The following is a 14,823-nucleotide window of genomic DNA, read 5'->3' on the forward strand; positions in this document are numbered from 1 at the left end:
TTACACTTTATTTTTTTGAGAATCTTTTGTCTGAAAAGAACAAATACTTTGAGCAAAACCTGAAAGTTTTCAGAATGATAACAGCAAATGAAAATAGAGAGTTCAACAGCTCATTCTGGGAACTGTTTGGCAGGTTCCCATGAGAGATTGTCTGGAAGGACAACGGGAAGGGCAAGGGGAAGGGGAAGGGGAAGGGGAAGGGGAAGGGGAAGGGGAAGGGGAAGGGGAAGGGGAAGGGGAAGGGGAAGGGGAAGGGAAAGGGAAACAGAAAGGGAAAGGGAAACGGAAAGGGAAAGGGAAAGGGAAAGGGAAAGGGAAAGGGAAAGGGAAAGGGAAAGGGAAAGAAACCCAGAGAGGATGCTGCTCTCTGAGGACAACCTCCCCAGACCTGGGCTCAGCTCAGCCCACAGCCCATGCAGGCACAACAGGGAAGCAGGGAGCTCCAGCTTCTCTCCAGTGCAAAAAAGGCAGAGGAAGCCAAAGAGCGCTAGTCAGGAGCAGAGCGCTGTCAGTCATGTAGGCAGGGAACTAGAGAAGTCAGAGCTCAGCTGGATTTGAAACTGGTGAGGAACAGAAATAGCAACAAGAAGAACTTCTAGAAGTAGAATCAAAAGGAGGTCTAAGGAAGATGTGGGGCTATGAAGCAAGGCAGCAGACTTGAAGCATACCGAAAAGGCTCAGCAACTCAGCATCTTCTTCTCTTTGGTCTTTTGTGGCCAGTTCTGTCCTCACATCTTCCAAGCAGAATCTGGGAATATCGTGTTGGTGACCAAGTAAGCAAACTGGACATACACAAGTCCATGGGACAAGAGAGAATGTATCCAAGGATATGGAGAGAAGTAGCTAAGGTCACTACAAGGACTGCTTTGTATCTTCTTCAAAAGGTCCCAAGGAATCAGGAGAGGTTCCTGAAGTCTGGGAACAGGCAAGTGTTACATGCGAGCATGAAGGCAGATCTGGGGAACTATTTGCTGATAAAGCTCCCTTCAGTTTCCACAAGGATTTTGAAGAAAACCCTTGTGAAAACCATGTCCAGTCACATGGAGGACAAGAAGGCAATTGGGAACAGCATGGATTCACAAACTGCAAATTGTGGCTGAACAGTCTGAGTGCTTGCTCTGAGGAGATGGCTGCCATGATGGATGAAAGAAGAGGTTATTTACCCTGGCTTCTGCAAGGCCTGTTACATGGTGTTCCTACAGCCAAATAGATGAGACATGGGCTCAAGACTTGAGCATGACTCATGAGACTTGAGCAGTGGACTACAAGGTGAACGCACTATTGCCCATATCATGAGGCTCCAAGAGTTGTGATCAGCTGTAGGAAGTCCAATTGATGAGTGATTTCTAGTAAGACCTATCAGTGCTGACATTCATTCATGCCTTCACTGCAAATGTAGCCAGTGGGACGAAATAAAGCCCTCAGCAAGTTCACAGATGACACCTGATTAGGAGAGCAATTATAGTGCCCAGAGTGCAGGGCTGCCATTCAGAGCATTCTCAACAAGCTGGAGAATAAATCTGGCAGAAACTTTTTAAAGTTCAGCACAGGCCAATGCAAATTCCTGATCATGCAGCAGGACAGGCTTGGCACCAATTGGCTCCAGAGCAGCACTGCATAAAAAGCCCTGGGTGTCCCAGCAGACAAAAAAACTCCAATGTGGATCAGCAGTGCATCCTGAAGGTCAACAGCATCCTGGGCTGTACTACCAAGAGTGTAGCCAGCAAGCTGAGAAAAGTGATTCTTTGCCCTCTGCTTGGCACTAGTAAGACCCTAGACAAGACTGTGTCCTGTTTTGGATTCCACTGTACAAGATGGACACTGACATACTGGAATGAGTCTCTTGGAGCTCCAGGTGCCTGGAGCACACAACATACATGGAGAAGCTGACAGAAAAGGGGTTCTTCTGGCTGAAAGTGAGAATAAGGGGGGGATCTAACTTCAAATAAACTAAGTTAGTTTTCACCTACCTATTGGCAATGTACAGATGAGATTAAGTCAGACACTTCTAGGCAGTGCACCAAAATAGGACTAGAGGCAGCAGTCCCAAGTTGTATTTTGTTTAAATATCAGAAAAATCTTTCCTTTCTTGTGTGGGTATGTCAGCATATATTTATGTGTGTGAAATACTGGCACAGGTACCTAGACAGTCTGTGGCATCTCCGTTCTTGGACATAGGACAAAGATGTCTTTGCAAGCTCCTGAGCAACCTCTGAACTAGAATGTAACTTCAAAGCTAATCTTGTTTGGGTGATGAGCCCCAAAGACATCTTCCAACCTGCTAATTCCAAGAGAATTTGGCTTTGCTTACTTAAATGGCTGCTTTAATGATTTAAACAGTATTCCTGGGACACTTTGTATTTTGAAGAAAAGGAACAGTGAAAATGCAGATCATTATTATTACCAAAATGTATGTCTTTGCTGCTAGGAAATATTGTAGGAGTGATCATGTACACCAGGATGCCAGAATAGATTGTGGGTTTTTATTGAACAGAACAAAAAAAGTCAGTTATCCCAACCTGCTTATTGTTCCTCATACAGATCCCATGCCTTACCATTAGTTACCTTACTTACTTATACATGCTTGTTTATATGTTTTCTACTTCAGGTGAGATAAGGTGTATTTGTGACTGTATCATCTCTCTTCTATTTCATTTTCCTAATAATTCATAATATTCCTTTTGCTTTAGGCCAATGCTTTTATAGAATGGTACCTGGTTTCACCAGTTGCAGTAGCCCTATTTCAGATTTTGTGGGAGCTCACTTAAGGCTCATCACTGGGTATGTTGTATAGTTAGGACTCCTTGTTTTTTTGTTCCAGACTGAACATTTACCAGCATTACTCTTGGTCCAGACTTTTATCACCAATCACAAAGAACTGAGATTATTCTGCAATTTTTCAGACATCTTTGGCTTTTACTACATTAAATAATCTAGTATGATTTACTCTCACCTCACTATTCAGCCTTAACCAAATTACCAAGGACTATGCTGAACAGTTTTTTCCTACACTGATCTACTAGAAATCTCTCTGAATTTTGAAGAGTGAACATTTTATTTTCTGCTCTGTTTCCTACTGTCTAACCAGTAAGGAGGTTGTGCCCTGTAAAGAAAGTTTCAGCCTGGGAACCTCCAAAGTCTATTCCACAGTGAACACCAGTGTAAAGATTTCTTTTCACGTTGCTGAGGTAGAGTCTGATCTTATTTGGGTTCCCCTTTCATATCCAAGTTACTTATCAGCCCTACAGACATTCTGGCAGACTTCCTGTTTTGGATGCACTTAAAAATACTTGCTTTATGCCTTTGGAAATTTGCTCTTCAAAATAATTTTTTGGCTGGACTTATTAAATTTAACTTTCCAGAGTTGATATTCTTGTCTATTTTTCTGGTTGGGAAACAAGTTCCACTTTCAGAAGAACTTCTAATAATCACCACTGCTGTGCTGTGTATTGAAATGGCACAGAAAAAATGAGAACTCTGGGGAGTTTCTCTTTCCCTTTTCCCTGCCTTCCCCCCAAAATGACCTGACATTAACTGAAAGAGGGTAGATTTGGATTAGATATTAGGAAATCAGATATTGAATCATGCTCAAGTTCATGTTCTCTGTTGTCAGGGTGGTGAGGCACTGAAACAGGTTGCTCAGAGAAGCTGTGGATGCTCAATCCATGGAAGTGTATAAGGACAGGATGGATCAAGCTCTGAGCAACCCGGTTTAATTAAAGGCGGCCCTGCCCACAGCAGGAGGGTTGGAACTAGATGATCTTTAAGGCCATTCCAACCCATTCTATTATTCTATGGTTTCATGTAATTAAAAGTTATAAAACAATTATTGTTCTTTTTCTGAATTGTTTTCTCTCACTTTAGTGCCTCCTCAGAAAAGGTCCTAAAACATGAGGGGAATGCTCACAAAATTCAAACCATAGGGAAAAAAAAAAAAAAGAAAACTTTTCCAGAAATTAATTGAGAAAAGGAGCAGAATTATGAAAGAACAAGCTGGGAAAACTTAAACAGATAAATAAAAAAACTGATCATACCAAAATAATCACTTCTGAAGTACTAACAATTTCAGTGCCACTTGCTCTATGGTTCAGTGAGTCCTAGAAATATTCTGAAACTATCAAATAGTGTGTTTTCTGAAAATTATACCCACATATAGACAGAGGTGTAGATATGGATATATGCATGTGTGTATGCATGTTTTGCCTCAGAAATGCAACTGAGACAGCAAGGTTTCCAAATGCTTTGATGAGATTTGAACAGTGAGCAGAACACCCTAACTAGAGGCAAATTTCATCCTTGGGCACCTGCCAGATTTCATCAGCAGATTCCAAATAGTGGGCTCTGTCTCCTGCAAACAGGTGTGTACAAATGTGATTCCTGGGTATATTCAGGCAGTGGCCAAGCACTGCACACTTGCAGATGAAGCCAAGGATGGTACCAGATTATATCAGTGCCTTTGCAGGACTGAGTCCTGCGAGCTTTTGCTCACAAGCCAGTCCAGGAGAGTTGCTGATTTCTCCCTGAGCCAGCTGCTCTGCACAAAAATGGGGGGTCGGTTTACAGTCGTAACAAGGTAAGGCCTTCTGGCCATGTATTGACAACTTTAACTTTTTTCCAGATTTGCAGAGAGAAGATATCTTACCTTTTGGAACTGAACAATTATCAAACTTTAGAAATGCACCTACCACCCGTTAAAGGGAAGTAATACAAAGACTAATATCATTCTACGTGCAAATAACATGTCTATTCTTACTCTAGGAGCTCTGCTGGATTCTGAGTTCTTATTTGAAAGGCGAAGTTGCAGTTGCAGCTGTAAGCATCTTTTTTTTTTTTTTTAAACTAGGCTTAACAATGAGACTTTTGATTTATATTTCTGAAGACAGAACTAGGTCCTCCAAATTATTGAAATCGAGGTAAAGATAGCATTGGTTGGTTCTGATTTGCACTTCTTGAGAATTCGCTGCACAGCTAGGAGCCATCAGCACCTGGGCTGCGATCACCCCATAAACCACCTGTTTTGTAGCTCACACCAGCTTTGAGTTTGTTTCCCAGTTGGGTCCAAGATATAAAATTTAACCTGTAAAGCCTCCTGGGATTTGAGCTGTAGCAACTTGAAGGCCTCTGCAAGGTTAGCAACTTTTTTGCACTGAGCACTGAAGAAACCTCTATTTCAGGCAGATACCATCCCCACCCTGAAGCACTCATTATCTCTGAGGCATTTTACACATCACTAAGGGCCTTCATGTGCCCTGAATAAAAGCTCTCTGATCATTCATTCTTTGTGATTTCCTTGTCTCCTCATCAATGAATGCTTGCAGGTGTAGTGCTCTCCTTTACCCCCATAAAGGGAGGAAATTCCTTCAGGAAGCAAAGCAAGGTGGTTCACAGATACGAAAGGAAAGGCTCAGAGTAATAACAGAGATACAAAGACCTGAGTAAGTTTGAGAATAGTTACCTAGTCTCAATCTGGAGAGACTGGCAATATATAAGAGAAATGAGAAGACTGAAACAGTGGAGAAAACAAATACTGAAAAAAACTCATCACAGATGACACAGAAAAGTGACTGAAGCAAGAAAAAGACTATACCAGGAGACACAACACAGTACACAGCAAAACAAGGTGATGGAAGTTAGAAAAGAAAATGAAAAACCAAATGTTCAAGAGACAAATTTAGGTTTTGTGGGTTTTTTAAAAAGTTCAGTGGAAAATGTACCCATAAAATGGTACATATATAAACCATTTTTCTTCCATAACACTGTAATGCTACAGAATATAAATGGGCTCTGCTAATAGTAGCTCTGTGAGGTAGGACAAGGTTATTGTTTTACATCCTTGGAGCTAAGGTGCTGAAAGATAAAGGGAATCTCAAGAGGGCACAGTGGAAATCTGCAGGTGGAGAAGGGGTCTGAATTTGCTGAGCATCACTGAATTATTTCTCCCTTAGTAAAGTTTCATATATTAAAAAAAAAAAATAATGGAAGTAGAAGATGGGGTTTGATATAAAAAGTCATTACAGTACAGCAAGGTATGATTTTATGCTGCACAAAATTATTGTTCTACCTTTTTTCCCTGCTGTTGCTACTCTACTGGGCAACAACAGAATAATCTGTTAGAAAAGCTGCAGCAAATCTACCTGCAGAAGGCTTTAGTAACTTCAGCTTGAAACACTAATATTTACTGAAATTTGAGTGTTTTCTGCCAATACTGATGCAACACATGTTCTGATGGTCCTGTAAAAGGAACAACTGCCAATATACATTTCAAAGCATTTTCTGATTTTACATCTGTAATTTACTCTACAGCTCTCCAGTAGTTTCCTGATCAAACAAGTCATGCTCTACCCTGACACACGGATAACTCTTATGTTGCACCAGCATATTGAAATATCTCACAGTGGCCTTTTACATCAAGAATTTCCCTGCAATTTCACTTTCATAAGGAACTTGAAGAGCACAATACAGACAATATATTCTTGAGCATTGGAGATGAACTATTTGCTTTTTTGAGCATGATTTTATCCTGGTGACTCTGGAGATGGAATTAAGACTTACACAAGGTGGATTTCATAGGGTCAAGGCCCCAGATTCTCAGAAGCATTATGACACCAGTGGACATAACTTTTGCGGAATCTTCTGAGAATGTAGAAGAAGCCAAGTTAAATTGAGTCTTCAGCTTTCAGCAGCAAACTGGACTGGCTGTGAGCAGAGGCAAAGCAGAAATCGTCTAAGGTGGCAGGCTCCTGGAAAGACGAAGCACACATCCCTTAACATCTGTCCACCCTAATTTTGTCCATATTAGGACAGGGAAAAACAGGTTGTCTGAAAGTGCTGCTGCCCCTAAAGTAGGAGTGGAAACTATGGGTAGAATGCTCAGTGCCAGCAGCTGTGATAGCTGACTGCTATCAGTCCCTGGAGGCAGCCAGATTAACAGCATGGATCCTCTAGATCTCTTCATTGCAATTCCCCACTTTTCTGTGGCAGGCAGGGGTGGCCCTGTCCCATCTGTTATTTTAGGAGGATTGACTGTCAGTTTTGTCTGAGGCGTTGAAAAGTCTTGTGCTGGCTCTAGAATAAAAGGCATGCAAAATGATTATAGTGAGGAATATTTTAAATGAGGAATAATCATGGCATTACTTGTATTTAGAAATTCAGGGAGCGTCCTTGGTCTCAATGTAGTGTGTAGTATGCTACATATTCCAAAATGTAGATGACCTTATCAGAGTTTTATTCTCCACTTCTGGCTATCTCAGTTTTGTCTTCTTCTACCCCAAGTTCTTTGTGAATTCAACAATTTAATATTAAAAACATTTTCATTCAGAATGGACGGATGGTCTACCATCCCTGTCTGCTTTTGAGATTTGAATCACAAAGGTTCAGTTTTGACTTTAAAACGTCCCCGTGTTTGGGAGATTTTGGTAATTTCCATACCTTTTATCAATGGAATTTCCAGACATGACCAATTCAGTAGCCAAAGTCAGAAATTCTAAGTGGAACTTCCCAAGTTCTCTTCCACAACTGTCTGATTGATTTTTGTGCCCTGGAGCTTTGTTCCTTCAAACTGGCAAACCTCAGACCTTATAAGATGGAAGTGAACCATTCCTTTAGATTTCTGAATTGTTCTCTTGGTTCATTCTGGGCTTGTGCTACCCCCTCATGTTGCAGCCACTGTTTTTCATAGTGGCAGAATTTTTGAACGTAACTGCTTCTCTGGTTTCACAAATCAAGATAGCTTTTTTTTTAGTTAATTAATTACTTTTTACAATTGTTCATAAGTGTCACAGTGAACATATTATCACATATTATAAACCCCCTTTTTGTCCTCTGTATTAGGTCAAGGATTGTATTATGAGGCTCATGAGGATTAGATTTCTCACTCCTTATTTCATACTCCTTATGGCTGCTTCCTGTTTGGTATACTACTGCTCTAGGAGAGAGGAGGAACCTTCTGCGAGTTTTGCTCAGGCTCAGTCTAGGGCTGCACTCTAGCCAGTTCACAGGCTTCCTTGCTCTTTCTATTTCTGGCTTTTTTCTGGTTGGTTGGTTGGTTGGCTGTTTTTCCCAGATGCAACTTATTCCAAGAGTAAGCAAGCTCTGATGTTTGTATGCACACATCCTTGCCCTTCTTTGTGAAAACCCTTCGAGCACCGTGGCTGGAGGCTTACTTCAGCTTTGCAGTTGGACAGTGGCTCCTGTTATTTCAGTTGTCATTACTGTCAAGGAGCTTGATTGGTTTTTATACTAATCCGCAGTGAAGACTGGATATTTGCTTCCAGTTTTTGATGAACTATTAGGAAGCCACTCCAAAAAAAATTGCTTCTTTGAGTTTTTAAAAAAGAAGATGGTTGGTGATTTAAAATTATTTTTAGCTCTGAGATTAGTAGCATGTAGATGTTATTTAGACTTTATACAAAAAATACAGTAATTTCTTCTTTGTACCACACAACTAGCAACTCCTCTTACACCTGCTTAGTCACATTTTTGCCAATCAGCACAAGCAAACTTCCCAAGGGCAGCTTTGATAAAATGGCACACTCCCCATGCCGGTGAAAAATGACCTGCTGCCTTCCCTGTAAATAACCAAACACAGAGTCAGAGGCTGTTTGAAAACCCAGGGCTCACCCAGAACTGTGGAGTGTTGCTTTGCCAGCATGCAGGAGAAGAATTAGTTCATGCCTGTTAGGGATAATCCTTTCCCTGCTAGTAAAGTCATCCCGAGCCAGTGACCCTTTGAAAATAGGAAGGAAATATTTGCCAGCTTTGGTCTTCTATGACCCTGCTGGAAGAGACATTCATGTCTCAAGGCACCCTTCTTTGTTTTCTGCTGATCATCTACTGGTTTCACTCTGTTTCATCTTGTCTCTTCACTGCACCAGGCTGGCTGGGTGGTGAGACACCACAAAATTATGTTAAGCAAGACCTAAGGGCAGACATCCAAGTGCAAGATTGAGAGCAAAAGGGTATAAATAAAGCCATGACAAATTCGCTTCCAGAGTATACTTAAGCATGACTCCACTTCCAAGTATCCCATGAGGGATTTCTTTTGCACTGCTCTGCAGTGAGAGCAGAAGATGGTGGATACATAATCAGATTTCTTCCCAGATGGTGAGCTCACTTCTGTGTGGCTTTCATTTTTATATGCCCTGTATTCCTCTGGGACTCTGCTTCTGGATGCACATGCAAATGCTGATTACGTCCTGTCTTGAGAGGTACCTCAGATACTTAAAAGTTTACTTCCATGTGAGCCTGGCAGGGCTGCTAGCAAAATACTGCTGATTTTGCCTCCTGAGATCAGAACTGTTGTGCACCAAGAGCATATTCTCCTTTTGTCCTTTGGCAGTCTGCTGACAAGCTGCCCCTGCCCATGAGATCCTTTAATTCTCATCATGCTCCACTGAGGTTATTTATACAATCATCATATGTCTATTATAAGATATCAGTTGTGTGTGTTCTGCAAGGTTCATGATCACTGGTACCTTAGTGGCATTCTACAGACATCACACTTTAATAACATGGATATCTGATGCTGTAAAATTCATATGGTATGGGTGTTAATGCAACTTGCACCCAGTGTTTCAGATGGTGTCTTTTTGGAAGATCAGCTCCTCTCTGCTTTGCTATGTGTCTAGGTACAAAGTGCATTTTCTTCTGATCTAACTGCACTAGAATTCCAGGCGAAGGATATCACTTTAATAGAGCTATACCATAATTCCATTTAAAAAAAAAAAAAAATCCTAGTTTTATCTTGAATGTACAGTGCTCCTGGTTCCCTGCAGATAGTCTTCCTTGATACAGAAACCCAGACACTGATTTTGAAGATAGAGTTCATTTTGGACTTTATTGAGGCAATAGACCTTGGTTTTGGCTGCCTTCAGAGAACAGAATTTCAGTCAAGCAGAGCTGATGTTGTAATCTTGGATGATGATGGCATTTGTGATTGTTCAGTGAGCCTTCCAAGGGATCAGCCTACATCTCTGGGTTTGCATGCAATTATTTTCATTCTGACAAAATTACTTGTGGTGTGGAAGGAGATCACGACTAAAGCTGGGGTAGATTTAGATCTTTACCAAACATGAGATGTTTTATTGTTTGCATCATGTCCTGCGCTTTTAAAATTTTCAAAGTCAGCTGAGTAAAAGGCCTGATTCTCTTTTCAGAATGGTGTATGAGGTCAGCTGTCTAGAGATATTTCTCTCTTCACAGTATTTTTAGGAAAGAGGCAAATGCGTAGATTTTTAACATTATGCTAAAACAGCCATCATATTGAGATTTTCATTTTAGAAAACAACTGGCTATGAATGAAAGATTTCTCCTCTCTTCCCTTCACTAATTAATTTTTTAAAACACAGCTTGGCTCTTTTTTTTTTTTATTCCTAAAATGATATCTGTTTATCTGTGTAAGAGAGCTGTAAACCAAAATTATGCAATTAATTGATTGATGTGTTTCAAATGCTGTATATGTGGGTTTTTATCCCCTTTCTCCCTCCCACTAATGAGCAAAAGAATTCTATGTTTAGGGGATTATACCACTAGGATCATGAGTTTAATGTGAAGCTCAAATAATTGGCATTGACAGTTTTATCAAACAAGAATAAAATTAGAATGGTAAAGTAAATGCAACCTAGAGAAATGAGACAGAAGGCAGAAGCAGAGGAGCAGGTTTTTCCCACCACTAGTGTTTTTGTAGTTGGTGGCCACACAAGCATCTTTCTGACATGTATTGCTTGGTGTGGTGGGCTGACCAAAGCAGGAGAGAGGTAGTAGGATCAAAAGTTTTCTCAGGCTTTCCAGCTACAGATACTTCCTGATGAACAGGGCTCCTAATCACTCGATAGAGCTATATGCTTTATGCATCACTTACCACAGCTTTCTCTTGCAATCTTTGGTTTATTCACATCTAGTGAACTTCACTGTGCTTTCATTTTTTGGAGAACTAAATTTTTACTGTTTATCTGTTTGAATGCAAGCTCTTGTAACACATAGTATAGAGTCAATTGAACATGGGCTTTTAGAACAGAGTATTGACTATTCTTTCTTCAAAGGTTAGAATATATTTCCAAATTTTGGATAGTTTTTTGTGCTTTTCTTTCTCCTTTTTTTTTTTTTTTTTTTGAAATCTAGTGCACAGTGCACTAGAGTTTGATCCAGAATAATCGAAGCACATGCTTAAGGAAAAGAATGGCATGCGGTTCATGAACCCCATAATTAGTTCCCCTTCCTAGCTCTAAGCAGTAATTAAATCTGTCACTTCTGCTCTGCTGATTCATTTATTTAGCTATTTAATTGCTCAGCTCAATACGTCTTTATCTCCGGAACTGCAACATTTTATTCAGGCTAAGGAATAGCAGAAGCCATTATTATTTTTTGTCCAAGGGCACGGACATGTAAAAGAAAAGAACACTAATACTAGATGATTTGGTGGTGTTGTCAGTTTTCACTTATCAAACAAAACAGTATTTAAGGGAAAACTTCAACGAGTGCTTGAGGAGAATTTTCCATACACAGGTTTCCTTCCCCAGGAAATTATGTCAAATACAAGGACCCAATGTATCTAGTCCAGGTTTCCATTGCCATAATGAGTTAACCTAAAGCACTTCCAGATAATGCATAATTCTCTATAAAACAAGTGATCTATTGGTGGAATACTTTATAAACAAATTTAAATTGCAAATATACATTATATTGTTTATAAATTAAACAGTATCTTTTCTTTATACATTTTCATTTTGGGACATTGCTCAGTCAGGGAGATTTCTGTCATCTGTCTCTTAGATTTATCATCAAATAGAGCATTTTAATCTGAAAAGCAAATGGCATTTGGAATACTTTCAAGTTTGCATAGACAACCCTCCTGAATACCCCTCTGTGAGGTATATTTCCATACATGCAGTTTTTCTCATATTACATTTTCCTCAATCCTTAAGGGAGATTGCAAGATTCCTCCACCATTTCTATCCACAGGTTGGAAAAGCTGGTGTAGGAAAGCAGCATGCAAAACAATGAGGAGCAGATCACGACAGATCAATACAAACAGAGCCTTTTGGCAAAAGGAGAAGGTTTTTTTATTTTTATTTTTATAACCCTTTTTATTTACCCTCTTTGAACTGTGGAATGACAGATACAAAAATTAAAGATACAAAACCCACCCGGAATTCAGAGACAAGGATATTTTTATGTCACTTCTGGCATCAGTGACTCAGTTCCACCAATTTATTCACCTGCCTGGCTGGCTAAATTTGTATACCATGCACACAGCCTTGCATTTCACTCCATTAGTGATTTATTTTTGCTGTCTTGTTATTCAGTTACAACTATGCAGTTATTTTAAGTCATTGCTCGTATTTTTGCCAGGTAAGCTTATTATTCTAAAAATCTTTTATTTGCTTACCTGGAGGGTTTTTTGTTGTTGAAGATTACGTCGGGGTTTTTATTCCTTCAGTGAGAGATCTGTCCACTCTTGCAATGCAAAACATGCCTGTACTGCTGCTGTGGACACCCAGCTTGGCCATGACTGAAGTAGAGGCAGGAGCCTGTGTAAAGACCAGCCAGTGGAACTGGCAGGGTTTATTAGCCATATTTCATTGAACACCTTGGAAATACAGCTGGATGTGCTGCCATAACTCTGGCTGCTGTGCTGGGCTGCACAGACCTGCACCATGCCTGTGCCAGAGTGAGGACCTCTGCTTCCCTCTGCCCCTGTCATCAGGGAGAGCTTTGTCAGCCCATGAGTTGGTAGCTTTGCCTCGACAATGCTCAGTCTGTGTTGCTCATGTTGGTGTTATTGTTTTGCATCTGTGCACTCGGGGTTACTCAAAACTCTTTGTTGAAATAAGGAATATTTCTGTCCCTGCTGAATCTAGGAAGTCTGGAAATCTTGCGGGCAGTTTTGTTCTTGCAAGCCTGCACATGTGATTTTTTGGACTAGAGTTTTGCAGGAGCTTCACTTAAATATTCTCTCTTTTAAATGTGTTTCTTTAAAAGATCTTCTAAAGTACACTCTTCATTATGTTGGGCACATGCTTAAATTCAGGGAATTAATAAAGCAGCAAAACCCCTCTGTGAACATCCTTTGTGGATAAGGGTGCTTTGAGAATAAGTCTGTATGTGACTTGGTTTAGTTTGAGAAAGCAGTGTTCACTGCAGCAGGACAAACAAGTATGATCAGAGGAGGGCATGGGAATGAAATGGAAAAAATAACTTTTTTTTTGTAGTAGAAGAGAAGTTGATTTTTGAGTGATGGAAACCCGACAGAGGCAACACAGGGTTAATTTCAGATAGCCTTTATCTCAGTTCTAAAAGAGCATGAGGTTGGTCAATAGGATTAACTACTTTTACACAGATTTGTACATAAACATTGAGGCACAAGACTTGGACATCAGCAGAGGGAGTGCCCTCCCTCTGCAATGATTACATTCTTGAACGTCTGGGGAGGGAATTAGGTGACAGTGGCTATTGGCTTCCCCTCAGATGAACCTAGCTGTTGACATCCGGCCATCAACAGACTGGAAATTACTATCTCGAAGGGACTGCAGAGTTTACAAGCAGTCTTATGGGACCAAAACCACTCCCTTCTTCCACTCTGCCCCCCCTCCCCATGCTAGAACCAGTGGCATCCCGCTACTTGCACAGTGTGAACTGGACGTTTTTGAAGTGGTGCACAAGCCCAAGGTCCAGGCACTGCTGGTGGAGGCTCTGTGTTTGATCAAGGGTGTGTGGGCTTTTTGTGAGGTTGGTCGGTCAGTTGGTTGGTTGTTTTTTTGTTAGTTTTAGCTATCTCCCTGTATAGTTAGAAACTTCGGGCTGGAGTTTCTCCTCACTCACAGCACCAGAATATGTTAGTGTAAAATGTGTCTAAATCAAATTGCATTAAACGTGTAAAATGTGTCTAAATTAAATTGCATTAAACCCTCCAGTCTTCATATAAATGCACCCCTGTCTGTACTGTACCAATGTATTGCTTTACTTATTGGTGTACTGGGAACTTCTTGTTAACGTTTTAATTTAGAGAAGTCACCACTTGTACTATTTGTGTGATGCACCATATCTGTGGGGTTGGAGGCTACCTCTGCCCAGCCCTGGTCAGTCGACTTGGTTATATAAGGTGCACAGACTTGGGTACCTATAAATATTAGCGAGCAGCTGTCACAAAGGGATTGTGAACGAGCTGCTCGGGACCTCGAAAACATAATAGCTTGGCACCCAGAAATACACAACTTTGATAACACGCTACAAGGTCACATACTGGGGGGAGAGGGTAAGGAGGTGGCAACTGCTTTTAATCTTTGTCTCTTTTATAAAAAAAAACCAACCTACTTTTCTTGCTTTGTGTTTCTGGTATACATCGGATATTTACAATTTTTATCACATTAGGATATGACATTCCTGGCCTTGCCAGTGCTTTTGTTTGGATATTTATAGCAGCTTCTGGTCATTGTTGAGCAAAGGCGATTGCCCTGCCCTCTGGCCCTTTCTTAAGCAGATTTTGGGCAGAAGCTCCTCTCATGTGGCACTAATTGAAGTGACTGGCGGAGGGGGTGTTGTGAGCACACTTGTGCTGATCTGCCAGGGTCTAAGCCAAGGCAGGAAGAGAGGAAAGAACACGGAGAAGGGAGGAAAGAGGAAGGGGAAAAAAAAAAAAAAAAAGGAGGGGAAAAAAAAAAAAAGCCGGGCTTTGCCTCACTCCGGCAGAGCGGAGGGCTGTGAGGGCTGCCGGCCATCTGTCCGCGCAGGGCGGCACGGCGGGAGCTGCGCCCGGGGAGGCGGGAGCGGAGCCGCTCCGCAGGTGGGTGCCGGCCCCGCGGGGCTCCGCGCTGCGCTCGGGGGTGG

The 14,823-nt window shown here is 41.1% G+C and overlaps 1 protein-coding gene across 1 annotated transcript in view; it reads left to right on the forward strand.

Annotated features, from left to right (window-relative positions):
* Positions 1-14,687: 14,687 nt before the first annotated feature.
* Positions 14,688-14,823, forward strand: part of LOC309572123 (poly(rC)-binding protein 3-like) — a gene marked incomplete at its 3' end in the record, with an annotated part of 129,118 nt that continues 128,982 nt past the window's right edge. The window contains exon 1 of the mRNA XM_082280140.1: positions 14,688-14,779. The remainder of the gene's footprint in view (positions 14,780-14,823) is intronic.

The sequence above is a fragment of the Coloeus monedula genome, assembly GCF_965178545.1.
Source record: "Coloeus monedula genome assembly, chromosome: 1".
NCBI lineage: Eukaryota > Metazoa > Chordata > Aves > Passeriformes > Corvidae > Coloeus > Coloeus monedula.